Source organism: Rutidosis leptorrhynchoides, chromosome 3 (genome assembly GCF_046630445.1).
Source record: "Rutidosis leptorrhynchoides isolate AG116_Rl617_1_P2 chromosome 3, CSIRO_AGI_Rlap_v1, whole genome shotgun sequence".
Classification (NCBI taxonomy): domain Eukaryota; kingdom Viridiplantae; phylum Streptophyta; class Magnoliopsida; order Asterales; family Asteraceae; genus Rutidosis; species Rutidosis leptorrhynchoides.
The window spans coordinates 215,220,587-215,235,794 of NC_092335.1; the positions used below are offsets into that span (position 1 = coordinate 215,220,587).

The 15,208-nt window shown below is 31.6% G+C and overlaps 1 non-coding gene across 1 annotated transcript; it reads right to left on the reverse strand.

Moving 5' to 3' along the window:
• Positions 1 to 13,323: 13,323 nt before the first annotated feature.
• Positions 13,324 to 13,430, reverse strand: LOC139903304 (small nucleolar RNA R71). Its single transcript, XR_011778133.1, has one exon. It is a non-coding gene; the product is annotated as a small nucleolar RNA R71 (small nucleolar RNA).
• Positions 13,431 to 15,208: the final 1,778 nt, after the last annotated feature.

Consider the following 15,208-nt stretch of genomic DNA (forward strand, 5'->3'; position numbering starts at 1 on the left):
TAGTTAACTTGTAATTTTTAGTCCGTTGCGTCGAGCGTTAAGAGTTGACTCTAGTCCTGGTTCCGGATTTTCGAACGTCCTCGCGTACAATTTAATATCTTGTACTTTGCGTTTTGAATCTTGTACTCTTGTGATTTCGAGGTGTTTCTTATCAATAATTGGAACCTTTTTGATTGTCTTTTGTTCTTTTGAGCTTTTTGGTCGTTTGCGTCTTCAAATCGTCGAATCTGTCTTTTGTCTTCACCTTTTATTATTTAAACGAATATCACTTGTAAATAGAACAATTGCAACTAAAAGCTTGTCTTTCTTGAGGAATAATGCTATGAAATATATGTTCGTTTTTAGCATTATCAAGCAAGCATTAGGAACTCGTCTAGATATGAGTACTACCTATCATCCACAAACTAATGGGCAGAGCGAAAGGACGATACAAACGCTTGAAGACATGCTACGAGCATGTGTTATTGATTTCGAAAACAGTTGGGATCGACATCTACCGTTAGCAGAATTTTCCTACAACAACAGTTACCATTCAAGCATTGATATGGCATCGTTTGAAGCACTTTATGGTAGAAAGTGCAGGTCTCCGATTTGTTGGAGTGAAGTGGGGGATAGACAGATTACGGGTCCGGAGATAATACAAGAAACTACCGAGAAGATCATCCAAATTCAACAACGGTTGAAAACCGCCCAAAGTCGACAAAAGAGCTACGCTGACATTAAAAGAAAAGATATAGAATTTGAAATTGGAGAGATGGGCATGCTTAAAGTTACACCTTGGAAAGGTGTTGTTCGATTTGGTAAACGAGGGAAATTAAATCCAAGGTATATTGGACCATTCAAGATTATTGATCGTGTCAGACCAGTAGCTTACCGACTTGAGTTACCTCAACAACTCGCGGCTGTACATAACACTTTACACGTCTTAAATTTGAAGAAATGTTTTGCTAAAGAAGATCTCACTATTCCATTAGACGAAATCTAAATCAACGAAAAACTTCAATTCATCGAAGAACCCGTCGAAATAATGGATCGTGAGGTTAAAAGACTTAAACAAAATAAAATACCAATTGTTAAGGTTCGATGGAATGCTCATAGAGGACCCGAGTTCACCTGGGAACGAGAAGATCAGATGAAGAAGAAATACCCGCACTTATTTCTAGCAGATACGACAACACCTCCAACTGCTTAAAATTTCGGGACGAAATTTATTTAACGGGTAGGTACTGTAGTGACCCGAACTTTTCCATGTTTATATATATTAAATGAAATTGATATTTATATGATTAAGTGTTTCCAACATGTTAAGCAATCAAACTTGTTAAGACTTGATTAATTGAAATAGGTTTTATATAGACAATTGACCACCCAAGTTGACCGGTGATTCACGAACGTTAAAACTTGTAAAAACTATATGATGTCATTTATATATGGATATATATATATAGTTAATATGGTATTATGATAAGTAAACATATCATTAAGTATATTAACAATGAACTACATATGTAAAAACAAGACTACTAACTTAAGGATTTCGAAACGAGGCATATATGTAACGATTATCGTTGTAACGACATTTAAATGTATATATATTGTGACAACCCGGAAATTTTTGACCAAATTTAAACTTTATCTTTAAATAATTTAACGTTTCCGACACGATAAGCAAAGTCTATGAAGTTGAATCTCAAAATTTTAGAACTGTTTCATTACATTTGACTGCTCTCGACGATTCATGAACAATTATATGTATGTATATATATATATTTGTACAAGTAAAAACGACTTTCCTACAGTAAAACACTATTTGCTACAGTAAAATGACTTTGCTACAGTAGAACACTATTTGCTACAGTGAAACACTATTTGCTACAGTGAAACCGTATTTTGCTACAGTGTTACAGTGAAAACGACTTTGCTACAGTGATTTGCTACAGTAAACACTATTTGCTACAGTAAACACTATTTTGCTACAGTAAACACTATTTGATGTCGACGAACTAGCAAACAAAAACGGATAAGGCGGTCATGCGATCGCATGGCAAAAACACTGAAAACTCATGCGATCGCATGAGGTACTGTAGCAGGCCACATACTATAAAAGCTCGATTCATTCCTCCGTATTATTATTTTTTTATATTATTATTATTATTATTATTATTATTATTATTATTATTAAGATTAATATTATTATTATTAATCTTATTATAATATTATTATTAGTAGTATATATATACCTAAAATACTACGACGAGGTTATGAGCGTGTCACCTTCAAAATGGGTTTTTGAGCGGGATAGAGCTAAGAAAATTATGGGTTATTGCCAAGGAGGTTATGGGTAATGTTCGAGGATATATTTGTGAATCAAATCTAGTGTTTATCATCTCTGTTGCGTCTACGTACTTTCCTACAATATTGAATCTCAATATTGATACGTAAGCACTCATATTTTATTTTTTATACATTAATTGTGTATCCATGTCTAGTGCTCGAGTATATATATTTATGCATGCTTGTATGCTAAATTTTGTCGTTAAACAGTTATGATGAATCACTGTTTAAATACATATATTACTGATAAAAGGTATATGATATGCATGTTTTTGGAAAGCTAGTGAAAAATCAATAACTTTTCATTTAGATATCGAATAGTTTCGATGAACGGATTAAAAGATATGATCAACTGAATTATAATTGACGTTAATTGGAATTGCTTTTGAATCTGCAATTAATATTTAAACAACTTGTTTGTAAGATTGATAAATTGGATTTTTGAATATTACCAACCGAATAAATGAATCCTTATATAAGGTACGTCTCGTTTTGTTGAACTATTATCAAAATTGACTTTTTGAAACGACGTTGAATAACTTTTGTATGTCGATCTCGAGCATTAGGATTGTGATACACTATGACCTGACCTAACTTGATAAACATTTATTGACCAACATATGTTCTCTAGGTTGAGATCTACGGTTATTTGGTAATCCGAGTTTAAATCACATTTTGGTGAACGACTTTATATGCTGCTAAGGTGAGTTTCATTGATCCCTTTTTAATTGCTTTTGCAATATATTTTTGGGCTGAGAATACATGCACTTTATTTTAAACGCAATGGATACAAGTACATACTAAATTCTACACTGAGTTTGAACCGAAAATCCCTTAGCTTTGGTAACTAGTAACTGCCAGTTTTAACGAACGTATGCTATTTGAGAAGCGTACACGTTGGTTTGCGTGTATTATTAAGATGATTATACAAATGGTACAAATTATATATACGTTAAGTTTAGTTACCAGGGTGCTCAATTTCGTAGAATATTTTGATAAATGTTTCTGGATTGAACAACTAAAATCTTGTGATCCACCTTTATATACAGATTATGCGCAACATTAAAACTATGAACTCACCAACCTTTGTGTTGACACTTGTTAGCATGTTTATTCTCAGGTTTCCTAGAAGTCTTCCGCTGTTTGCTTATATGTTAGACAAGCTATGTGCATGGATTCTTACATGGCATATTTATCAAGGAAACGTTGCATTCACCAAATCATCACCATGTATCTTATTTTGACTGCATTGTCAACGAAATTACTATTGTAAACTATTATTTACGGTGATTGTCTATATGTGGAAATCATCAGATGTCAAAAACCTTTGATTTAAATATTCATTTATGGTGTGCCTTTTCAAAAGAATGCAATGTTTACAAAATGTATCATATAGAGGTCAAATATCTCGCAATGAAATCGATGAATGACGTGTCGTCCATATGGATTTGGAGCGATCGTCACATATATCATATTAAGATATATTAATGTATCATAATATCATGATAATATAATAATTTAACATCTCATTAGATATAATAAACAATGGGTTAACAACATTAAATGAGATCGTTAACTTAAAGGTTTCAAAACAACACTTACATGTAACGACTAACGATGACTTAACGAATCAGTTAAAATGTATATACATGTAGTGTATTTAGATGTATTAATATAATTTTGGAAGACTTCAAGACATATATCAAAACACTCATACTTAACGAAAATGGTTACAGTTACATTCCCATTCTTTTTTCATCAAGAATTCTAGTCGTATTCATACCCGTATTATACACAGCTTCTAGACGTACTTACTATTGGTATATACCAATAGGAACTAGCATGGGATTCCACTCTTGATTATGTCATGCATGACTAATCAATTTTAACTTCTACCATGAACTAGTCAACTAACTAGAACTCCTTTTAACCCCACTCACCACTCACCACTTACCACTCATCATTCACTCAATTTCACTTCCAATTCTCTTTCTAATTCTCTCTCAACACACACACACACACTTATGAATGAATTTTTCCAGTAGCTAATCATCATCTTCATCAAAAATTACTTCAAGAATCAAGCTATAATCATCTTAGGAAGGACACTTCAAGAACACTTCGAAAATCCTTTCAAGTTTACTAGTTTACTTCCAAGCTTTCTAATCCATTCCAAGTAATCATCTAAGATCAAGAAACCTTTGTTATTTATAGTAGGTTATCTTTCTTATTCAAGGTAATATTCATATTCAAACTTTGATTCAATTTCTATAACTATAAACTATCTTAATTCGAGTAAAAATCTTACTTGAACTTGTTTTGTGTCATGATCCTAATTCAAGAACTTTCAAGCCATCCAAGATCCTTTGAAGCTAGATTATTCCTTGTCACTTCCAGTAGGTTTACCTACTAAACTTGAGGTAGTAATGATGTTCATAACATCATTCAATTCATATATATAAAACTATCTTATTCGAAGGTTTAAACTCGTAATCACTAGAATATAGTTTAGTTAATTCTAAACTTGTTCACAAACAAAAGTTAATCCTTCTAACTTGACTTTTAAAATCAACTAAACACATGTTATATATCTATATGATATGCTAACTTAATGATTTAAAACTTGAAAACACGAAAAACACCGTAAAACTGGATATACGCCGTCGTAGTAACACCGCGGGCTGTTTTGGGTTAGTTAATTAAAAACTATGTTAAACTTTGATTTAAAAGTTGTTCTTCTGGGAAAATGATTTTTCGTATGAACATGAAACTATATCCAAAAATCATGGTTAAACTCAAAGTGGAAGTATGTTTTCCAAAATGGTCATCTAGACGTCGTTCTTTCGACTGAAATGACTACCTTTACAAAAATGACTTGTAACCTGTATTTCTGACTATAAACTTATACTTTTTCTGTATAAATTTATAAACTTAAGTTCAATATGAAACCATAGCAATTGGATTCACTCAAAACGGATTTAAAAAGAAGAAGTTATGGGTAAAACAAGATTGGATATTTTTGCTTGTTGTAGCTACGTGAAAATTGGTAACAAATCTATATTAATCATATCCTAGCTAACTCATATTGTATTATACATGTATTATACATGTATTCTAATATATTATGTAATCTTGGGATACCATAGACACGTATGCAAATGTTTTGACATATCATATCGACCCATGTATATATGTTATTTGGAACAACCATTGACACTCTATATGCAGTAATGTTGGAGTTAGCTATACAGGGTTGAGGTTGATTCCAAAAATATATATACTTTGAGTTGTGATCTAGTCTGAGACGTGTATACACTGGGTCATGGATTGATTCAAGATAATATATATCGATTTATTTCTGTACATCTAACTATGGACAACTAGATGTAGGTTACTAACGAGGACAGCTGACTTAATAAACTTAAAACAGTAAAACGTATTAAAAATGTTGTAAATATATTTTGAACATACTTTGATATATATGTACATATTTGTTATAGGTTCGTGAATCGACCAGTGGCCAAGTCTTACTTCCCGACGAAGTAAAAATCTGTGAAAGTGAGTTATAGTCCCACTTTTAAAATCTAATATTTTGGGATGAGAATACATGCAATTTTATAAATATTTTACAAAATAGACACAAGTAAATGAAATTACGTTATATGGGTGAATGATCGAAGCCGAATATGCCCCCTTTTAGCTTGGTAACCTAAGAATTTGGGAACAGACCCCCAAATTGAAGCGAATCCTAAAGATAGATCTATCAGGCCCAACAAGCCCCATTCTGGAATTTGGAATGCTTTAGTACTTCGATTTTATCATGTCCGATGGGTGTTCCGGAATGATGGGGATATTCTATATGTATCTTGTTAATGTCGGTTACCAGGTGTTCACCGTATGAATGATTTTTATCTCTATGTATGGGATGTATTGAAATATGAAATCTTGTGGTCTATTATTATGATTTGATAATATATAGGTTAAATCTATAACTTACCAACATTTTTTTGACGTTTTAAGCATGTTTATTCTCAGGTCATTATTAAGAGCTTCCACTGTTGCATACTAAAATAAGGACAAGATTTGGAGTCCATGCTTGTATGATATTATGTAAAAACTGAATTCAAGAAACTTATTTTTGATGTAATATATTCTTATTGTAAACCATTATGTAATGGTCGTGTGTAAACGGTATATTTTAGATTATCATTATTTGTTAATTTACGTAATGCTTTTTAAACCTTTATCGATAAAATAAAGGTTATGGTTGTTTTAAAAATAAATGCAGTCTTTGAAAAACATCTCATATAGAAGTCAAAACCTCGCGACGAAATCAATTAATATGGAATGTTTATAATTAATGTGAATGAGACATTTCAAGCATTCAGTCATTTACGCGTTGGTTGATAAGCTCCTCAATTTCTTGTTCCGTCATTCGATTTAATCGAGCCATGTTTCTTCAATAAACATATAAGATAATTAATCACATAGAATATTATAGATGTAGTGAGTAATTAATGGTACATCGTGGCATATTAATAATATGAACCAATTATTATAAAAGCCTTTTCTTCTTTTTAGCGTTTTATAATTGTAGCTCGGGTAGTACCTACCCGTTAAAGTTCATACTTAATACCTAGTACATAAATTAACTACTACAATCCAAATAATATTCTATTATGAAAAATTTAAAGTAAAAACACATAATCATTTCATGCTTATTCATGATATAGCAATACAATACCAGTATTTCACATAGGTTTATTTTACATAATACATATGTAAGATAAAATAAAGCACACTAAATAATATTATACGATGCGTGAAGTGATATCGTGGCAGAAATGGTTTTAAAAACGGCGGGGCCTCTTGTTATCAGGTATTGGCATAACGCTTATTCGAGCGGTACGTTTATATCTTGGTCGGGGTTCTGAGGTACTTGATACCTCAATAGAGTTGGTAAGACAAGGATGACTAGGGGTAGAAATGTCATGAGCACTTTGTACAACAATTGCTTTATTAATTTCTGGATTTGGAAATTCCGGTTTGGTGACTACAGGTTCCTTTCCTTTTTTAAATTCTTTCTCAGTAATCTCTTTTACTTCCTCTTCCTCCTCAGGATTGTTTTCAGGTTCTTTCACTTCCGGTTCTTCCGGAAATTGTGAATCTTCCCAAAATGCATCCGACTCCAGGTAATCATCATCATCATCAGTTATATAGATGATTGATACATCTTTCTTCAGGTCATCTTCGTTATCAGATAAGTCGATGATTGGTACTTTTGCTGGAGATTCAACTTCGGAGTCGCTGAATGTGATAATGAGATTGGTGCTAGAAGTAGACATCTATCACACATTAACTACCACATTAGTAATATACCACTTAATATTTTTATGTTAAGATATTCAATTTTCGACCAAAAATGATAAGTAATGGTTTCCAAAAACACGTTCGGTCAAAGTTCAGACTCACTAATGTATCCTAACAAATACCGGTCAGACACACTAATGCAATTTCTGGTTCGCTAAGACCTCTGCTCTGATGCCAACTGAAACGACCCGTCCATATTACTATAAATGTAGTACGTTATTCATTGGTCCCATAGTGAGATATTCGACCTCTATATGATACGTTTTAGAAAATATTGCATTCGTTTCATGAAAAGCACACCATTATTATACATAATGCATGTTTTTAAACAAGTGGACGATTATTTAAGAATAAATCCCCATGATACATCGGTTTCTAAATACTACACACGTGACATAACATTCGAATATAATACATGACAAAGGTTTTATTGAATGCAACATTTCATTTAAACAAAAGCATGAGACTCCATGTACAGCTTGCTCAGATAATGCAACAGCGGAAGACTTTTTTAAGGACCTGAGAATAAACATGCTTAAACAGTCAACACAAAGGTTGGTTAGATATATAGGTTTAAAGTTAGCATCGATATAAATATAGACCATAAGATTTCATAGTTATAAATATTTCAATAAAGATATTCTATAAGTTGTTGATCGCTTCGGTAACCATACTTAACCATTAATGTGGCATATTCCCTTTATTATGAAATCTCCCTACACTGTACCAAGTGTAGTAAAAACGAAGTACTATGCAACTGTTTACGATACTAGAGCGACTAGCCCGGTTGGGGTTGTCAAACCCGATAGATCTGTCCATAGGATTCGCGCTTACATGTTCTTACAGCATGTAAATATTAGTTACCAAGCTATTAGGGAAGATATGCATGGTGTTACAACTCAACGTAGAATTTATTTTAAGTACTTGTGTCCATGGCGTAAAACATAAAATGCATGTATTCTCATCCCAAAATATTTTTAGAGTTTAAAAATGGGACTATATACTCACGGTAGTAAAAGTATATTAATAATAAGTTTTCAGCTTATTAAAAATATGGCCGTCGTCCTTGGATTCACGAACCTATAACAATAATAATATTCAGATAATAATACGACATGTGAATAAAATAAAACAAGTTCATAGAATACTTATATATTAATTTTTAACATTTTTATGTTAGTAGTCCTTTGTTAGTAGTCCAAAATAGTCCGAAATGTCCAACAGTTCAATAATCGGTATATATATAATCTTAGAATTATCCCACGACGTATTGTATACGTATTGTCTTTGCATCAACCCAGAGACGTATTGTATACGTATTGTCTTTGAATTTATCAAAACGTATTGTATATTTATTGTCTTAGGATTTATCAAAACGTATTGTATACTTATTGTCATGGAATGTACCAAGATTATATATATATATATATATATATATATATATATATATATATATACAATCTCGGAATTAACTAAGATTATAATATTTTGTTATACTAATGATAACATGTCCAAATATATATATGATATAGGAAAAGTTAACAAGGATATGGTTAATATAGGCTTTATGATAATGCTAAAAACGAACATATATTTCATAGCATTATCCCTCAAGAAAGACAAGATTTCAGTTGCAATTGTTCTATTTACAAGTGATATTCGTTTAAATAATAAAAGGTGAAGACAAAAGACAGATTCGACAAATTGAAGACGCAAACGACCAAAAAGCTAAAAAGTACAAAGTACAATCCAAGTGGTTCAAATTATTGGTGAGAAACGTCTAGAAATTACAAAAGTACAAGTTACAAAACGCAAAGTACAAGATATTAAATTATAAGAAAAGGCGTTCGAAAATCCGGAACCGGGACATGAACCAACTTTCAACGCTTGACGCAACGGAGTTAAAATTACAAGTCAACTATGCACATAAATATAATATAATATATAAATAATTCTTAAAATTATATATATATATATATATATATATATATATATATATATATATATATATATATATATATATATATTATATATATATATATTTATAAACCGTCGGCAAGCTAGGAGCCAAAGTTGGTGAGCTGGAATCTAACACTTCGCGATCGCGGAGCTGTGAAGGAGAATTCCTTTGAGATCGCGGAGCACACCAAAACAGAAATGGGGCCTATAAAAGGCAACGCATTCGATCGATTTCATTACACTTTTATCAATCTATCTCTTACGATATATATATATATATATATATATATATATATATATATATATATATATATATATATATATATATATATATATTTTTAATTTTAATTTTAATTTTAATAATAAGGGTATGTTAGCGAATGTTGTAAGGGTGTAACTCGAAATTCTGTCCGTGTAACGCTACGCTATTATTAATCATTGTAAGTTATGTTCAACCTTTTTAAATTAATGTCTCGTAGCTAAATTATTATTATGCTTATTTAAGCCGAGGTAATCGTGATGTTGGGCTAAATATTAAAATTGGGTAATTGGGCTTTGTACCATAATTGGGGTTTGGATAAAAGAAAGACAATTGTGGAAATTAGACTATGGGCTATTAATGGGTTTTATATTAACTTAACGATACCTCGTTAATTTAATATAAAGGTTATAATTTGAAGTATCTATAAATAACCACATACGCTTAATCGGGTACGGTGGGCGGGATATCTATAAATACCAATCATTATTCATTTTACTGGACATGGAACTGGATTAATAGTTAATAGACTTGTTGAAACAGGGGTGGATTACATTCAAGGGTAATTGGTGTAATTGTTAACAAAGTAGTAAAACCTTGGACTACACGCAGTCGATAACCTGGTGTATTCATTAAACAAAGTATTAAGACCTTGTTACAATTCGAGTCCCCAATTAGTTGGAATATTTGACTTCGGGAATAAGAATAATTTGAAGAAGACTTCTGTATTTTATGATTATGACTGATGGACTATTATGGACAAATCCGTATGGACATATTGAATAATCCAGGACAAAGGACAATTAACCCATGGTAATAAACTAAAATCAACACGTCAAACATCATGATTACGGAAGTTTAAATAAGCATAATTCCTTTATTTCATATTTAATTGCACTTTTAATTATCGTACTTTTTAATTATCGCAATTTTCTTTATCGCACTTTTATTTATCGCAATTTCATTATCGTTATTTACTTTAAGCTTTAAATTAAGTCTTTTACATTTTTAAATTTTTTTTTTACATTAGGTTTTACCTGCGACTAAAGTTTTAAAATCGACAAACCGGTCATTAAACGGTAAAAACCACCTTTTATAATAATAATACTACTTATATATATATTTATATATTTACAAATATAGTTTTAAAAATATAGCGTTAAACTTGGCGAGTTCCCTGTGAACGAACCGGACTTACTAAAAACTACCCTACTGTACGATTAGGTACACTGCCTATAAGTGTTGTAGCAAGGTTTAGGTATATCCACTCTATAAATAAATAAATAACTTGTATAAAATTGTATCGTATTTAATAGTATTTTCCTTGTAAAAATATAACTATTTTGTATACACCTCTACGCACATCAAGTATTTTTGGCGCCGCTGCCGGGGAGTCTAAACGCCAAAAGCGCAACGCTATATATAAATAAAAAAAATTAATTTACTTTTGTAAAAATACGTTTTAATTTTAAAAAAAATATATAAAAAGAAAAACAAAATATATCTATTTTTAAGAATTTGTTCAAAATATATAAAATTATAAAGTATTTTTATTTCCATTTTAGTTTTTAATTATAAGTTTTTATTCAATTTATATAAATATTTTATATATAAAAAACAGAAAAAAATAATAATAAAAATCGAACTGGGCCAGATTAATACGAAGCCCAAAACTATTTTTAATTAAATTTCGAATTGGGCCGAACTGTTTTAGCCCAATACGTTGTCCGGTACTATTGAGCTCCGCGATCTCGGAGGAGACAAGGCAAAAAGCTACGAGATCGCGTAGCCTATTCTGACACGTCTGGTTTGACTCAATTCAGCATTAATTACGGTGTAATTATTATTATTATTATTAATTAAAACCCTAATTAGGGTTACTTATTTAATTATTTAGTTTTAAGTTATTTATTTAATTTGTATTTTTTTTAATTAGTTTTAATAAATTATAAAATTAATACTTTTATAAAATAAATAATATAAAAATAATATTTTTATAAAAATTGAACTTTTTACAACTTTAAGTTTATTTTTATATTTCGTATCTTTTTAATCGTTAAAGCTTATTTTTGTTATTTTTCGCTCGTAATTAGTTTTAAGTCATAGTTTTTGCCGTAGTTATTTTTATTTCTAGATTTTTAGGATTTGCCGTAAAATCCCTTAAGTACTTTTTCTTTAGACTAAGATTTAGGTGTTTTAGAATTTTGCGACGCCGTTTTTATATTTTAGTACCTTTTTAAGTTATTTCCATTTTAGATATAGTATTTTTTTAAGCTTTAATACCTTTAGACGTAACTTTTAATTTTTAGTTTTTAGACTTTTAAGTTTCGACGCGCTACATTCTTTTTATTATTTTTCGACCTTTTATTTTTCGACGTTTTTCGACACATTTTTTTTTCTTTTTTATTTTTCGCCGCTCTAGTTTTTAGGACATAAAATTTTCTATTTCTTCTCTAAAATTTCTTTAAATTTCAACGAAAATTTATTTTAAGTGGTTAAATTGATAGACGTCCAAATTTTCTGCTTCGTAGTAATAGTTGGATTTGTTAGTGGCTGAGTTGTGAGCTTCCGATTTAAAGGGTTCTGGCTCCCTGCTGCATCTATTGGCTATTCGAAACGTGGACAAAAGCAGAAAAGTCTATTAATTTGATAACTTATATAATTTTTAATTTTTTTATAACTAATAGGTTATTCAGTGAATGCACCGAACAAAACGTTCACCACCTTTTATACGTTCACCACCTGTAACTCGATCAAGACATCTAGCCAATATTGTCACCGTTGATTTTTCTTTAGAATCATCATCAAGTCAACCAAGTACTCCAATTCAAATTTCCGATAATCCATTTTTTGAACCCGACCTCACAATTGAGAATCCAGAGGATATTCAGGGACAATTCGGAGATCCTCAAACACTAATCTTTTCTCCAGAACCACCAATCATTCAAACAGAGATTGTCGAGGAACAACCCATTAAATCAGAATCCTCTAGTGATTCAGATTCAACAAATTCAATCATTGAAAATCTGGAACCTCTAAGTATGGAAGACCGAATGAGAGCTAAACGCACTGGCCAAGGTCACCCAATTACTCAACCTGACATTAATGCGCCAGATTATAAAATCAAAAGACAAATCCTACACATGGTAACTAATCAATGCCAATTTAGTGGTGCGCCGAAGGAAGATCCAAACGAACATCTTTGAACTTTTAATAGGATCTGTACTTTATTCAAAATCTGAGAAGTTGAGGATGAACAGATATATCTCATGTTATTTCCCTGGACTTTAAAGGGAGAAGCCAAAGATTGGTTGGAATCGTTACCTGAAGGGGCGATTGATACATGGGACGTTTTAGTTGAAAATTTTCTTAAACAATTCTTTCCGGCATCTAAAGCCGTGAGACTTCAAGGAGAAATTGTTACGTTCACGCAAAAGGCAAATGAAACTCTATATGAAGCATGGACAAGATTTGGAAAGTTATTGAGAGGATGTCCGCAACATGGTTTAGACACTTGTCAAATAGTACAAATATTCTACCAAGGATGCGACATCACTACAAGAAAAGACATCGATATAGCAGCTGGTGGTTCCATTATGAAGAAAACCGCAACTGACGCTTATAAAATTATTGATAACACTGCTTCCCACTCACATGAGTGGCACCAAGAAAAAGATATCATTAGATCATCTAAAGCGGCTAAAGCCGATTCTATCCATGACTTTGATTCCATTTCTGCAAAGATAGATGTTGTCGAGAGACGAATGGAAATGATGACTAAGGATATTCACTCAATACGAATTAGTTGTGAGCAGTGTGGAGGACCGTATTTAACAAAAGATTGTCTCAGTATTGAACAAACAATGGAACAAAGAGAGAATGTTTCATATCTAAACCAAAGGCCTGGAAATAATTATCAGAATAATTATCAACCGCCAAGACCAATCTACAATCAAAACCAGAATTATAATCGAAATGTTCCATACAACAACCAACAAAGTCCTAGCAATCAACAAGTATCCAATAATACTTACAATCAGCAAAGACCTATTTTTCAAAACAAACCACCACAAACCGATGATAAAAAGCCAAATTTAGAAGATATGATGTCGAAGCTAGTTGAATCTCAAACTCAATTTTTCACATCTCAAAAACAAACCAATGAACAAAATGCTCAAGCATTTAGAAATCAACAAGCTTCTATTCAAAATTTGGAACAAGAAGTGAGCAACCTAGCAAGGTTGATAGGTGAAAGAAAATCGGGAAGTCTACCTAGCGATATAAATGCTAACCTCCGGAATGAAACAGCTAAAGCCATTACCACAAGAAGTGGTATTACACTTAAACCACCTGAAATACCTGTAATTTCTGATGAAGCTATTCCTACTCCACAAGAACCACAGCCTGAGCAAGATAAGGAAACAGAACCGGTAGTTGAAAAGGTTAATGAAGATAACACAGTTAAAGCTAAATCTTATGTTAAACCATACCAACCACCACTTCCTTATCCGAGTAAATGAGAAAAGAAAGACTTGAAGCCGAGCAATCCAAATTCTTGGATATGTTTAAACAAATAAATGTAAATCTTCCTTTCATTGATGTGATTTCAGGAATGCCTAGATATGCTAAATTTCTGAAAGATCTAATCACAAATAGAAAGAAAATGGAAGAACTCTCGGCTGTTACTATGAATGCTAATTGTTCTGCAGTACTGTTAAATAAGATACCAGAAAAATTATCTGATCCAGGAAGTTTCACGATTCCATATTTTCTGGGTAGTCTTAGTTCAATAGAAGCATTGGCAGACTTAGGTGCTAGTATAAATTTAATGCCGTATTCACTATACGCTAAACTAGACCTTGGAGAATTGAAACCAACACGAATAAGCATACAACTAGCCGATCGATCAGTAAAATATCCTAGAGGGATAATGGAAAATATGCTAGTTAAAGTTGGTACTTTAGTATTTCCAGTAGATTTTGTTATTCTGGACATGGAAGAAGATTCTCGAGTTCCTCTCATATTAGGAAGACCATTCTTAAACACGGCTAAAGCAATAATAGACGTGTTCGGTAAGAAACTCACCCTAAATATAGAGGACAAGAGTGTTACCTTTTCTGTTGATAGAGCCATGCAACAACCGCAATCTGCAGATGATACATGTTATTATATTCAAACTATAGATTCACATGCAGAATTGTTAGAAGAATTTCCAGAATTACAAGGAACAAGAGAATGTTCTTTAGGAGAAGGAACTGAACCAATTGATGAAACTGAAATGTTAGC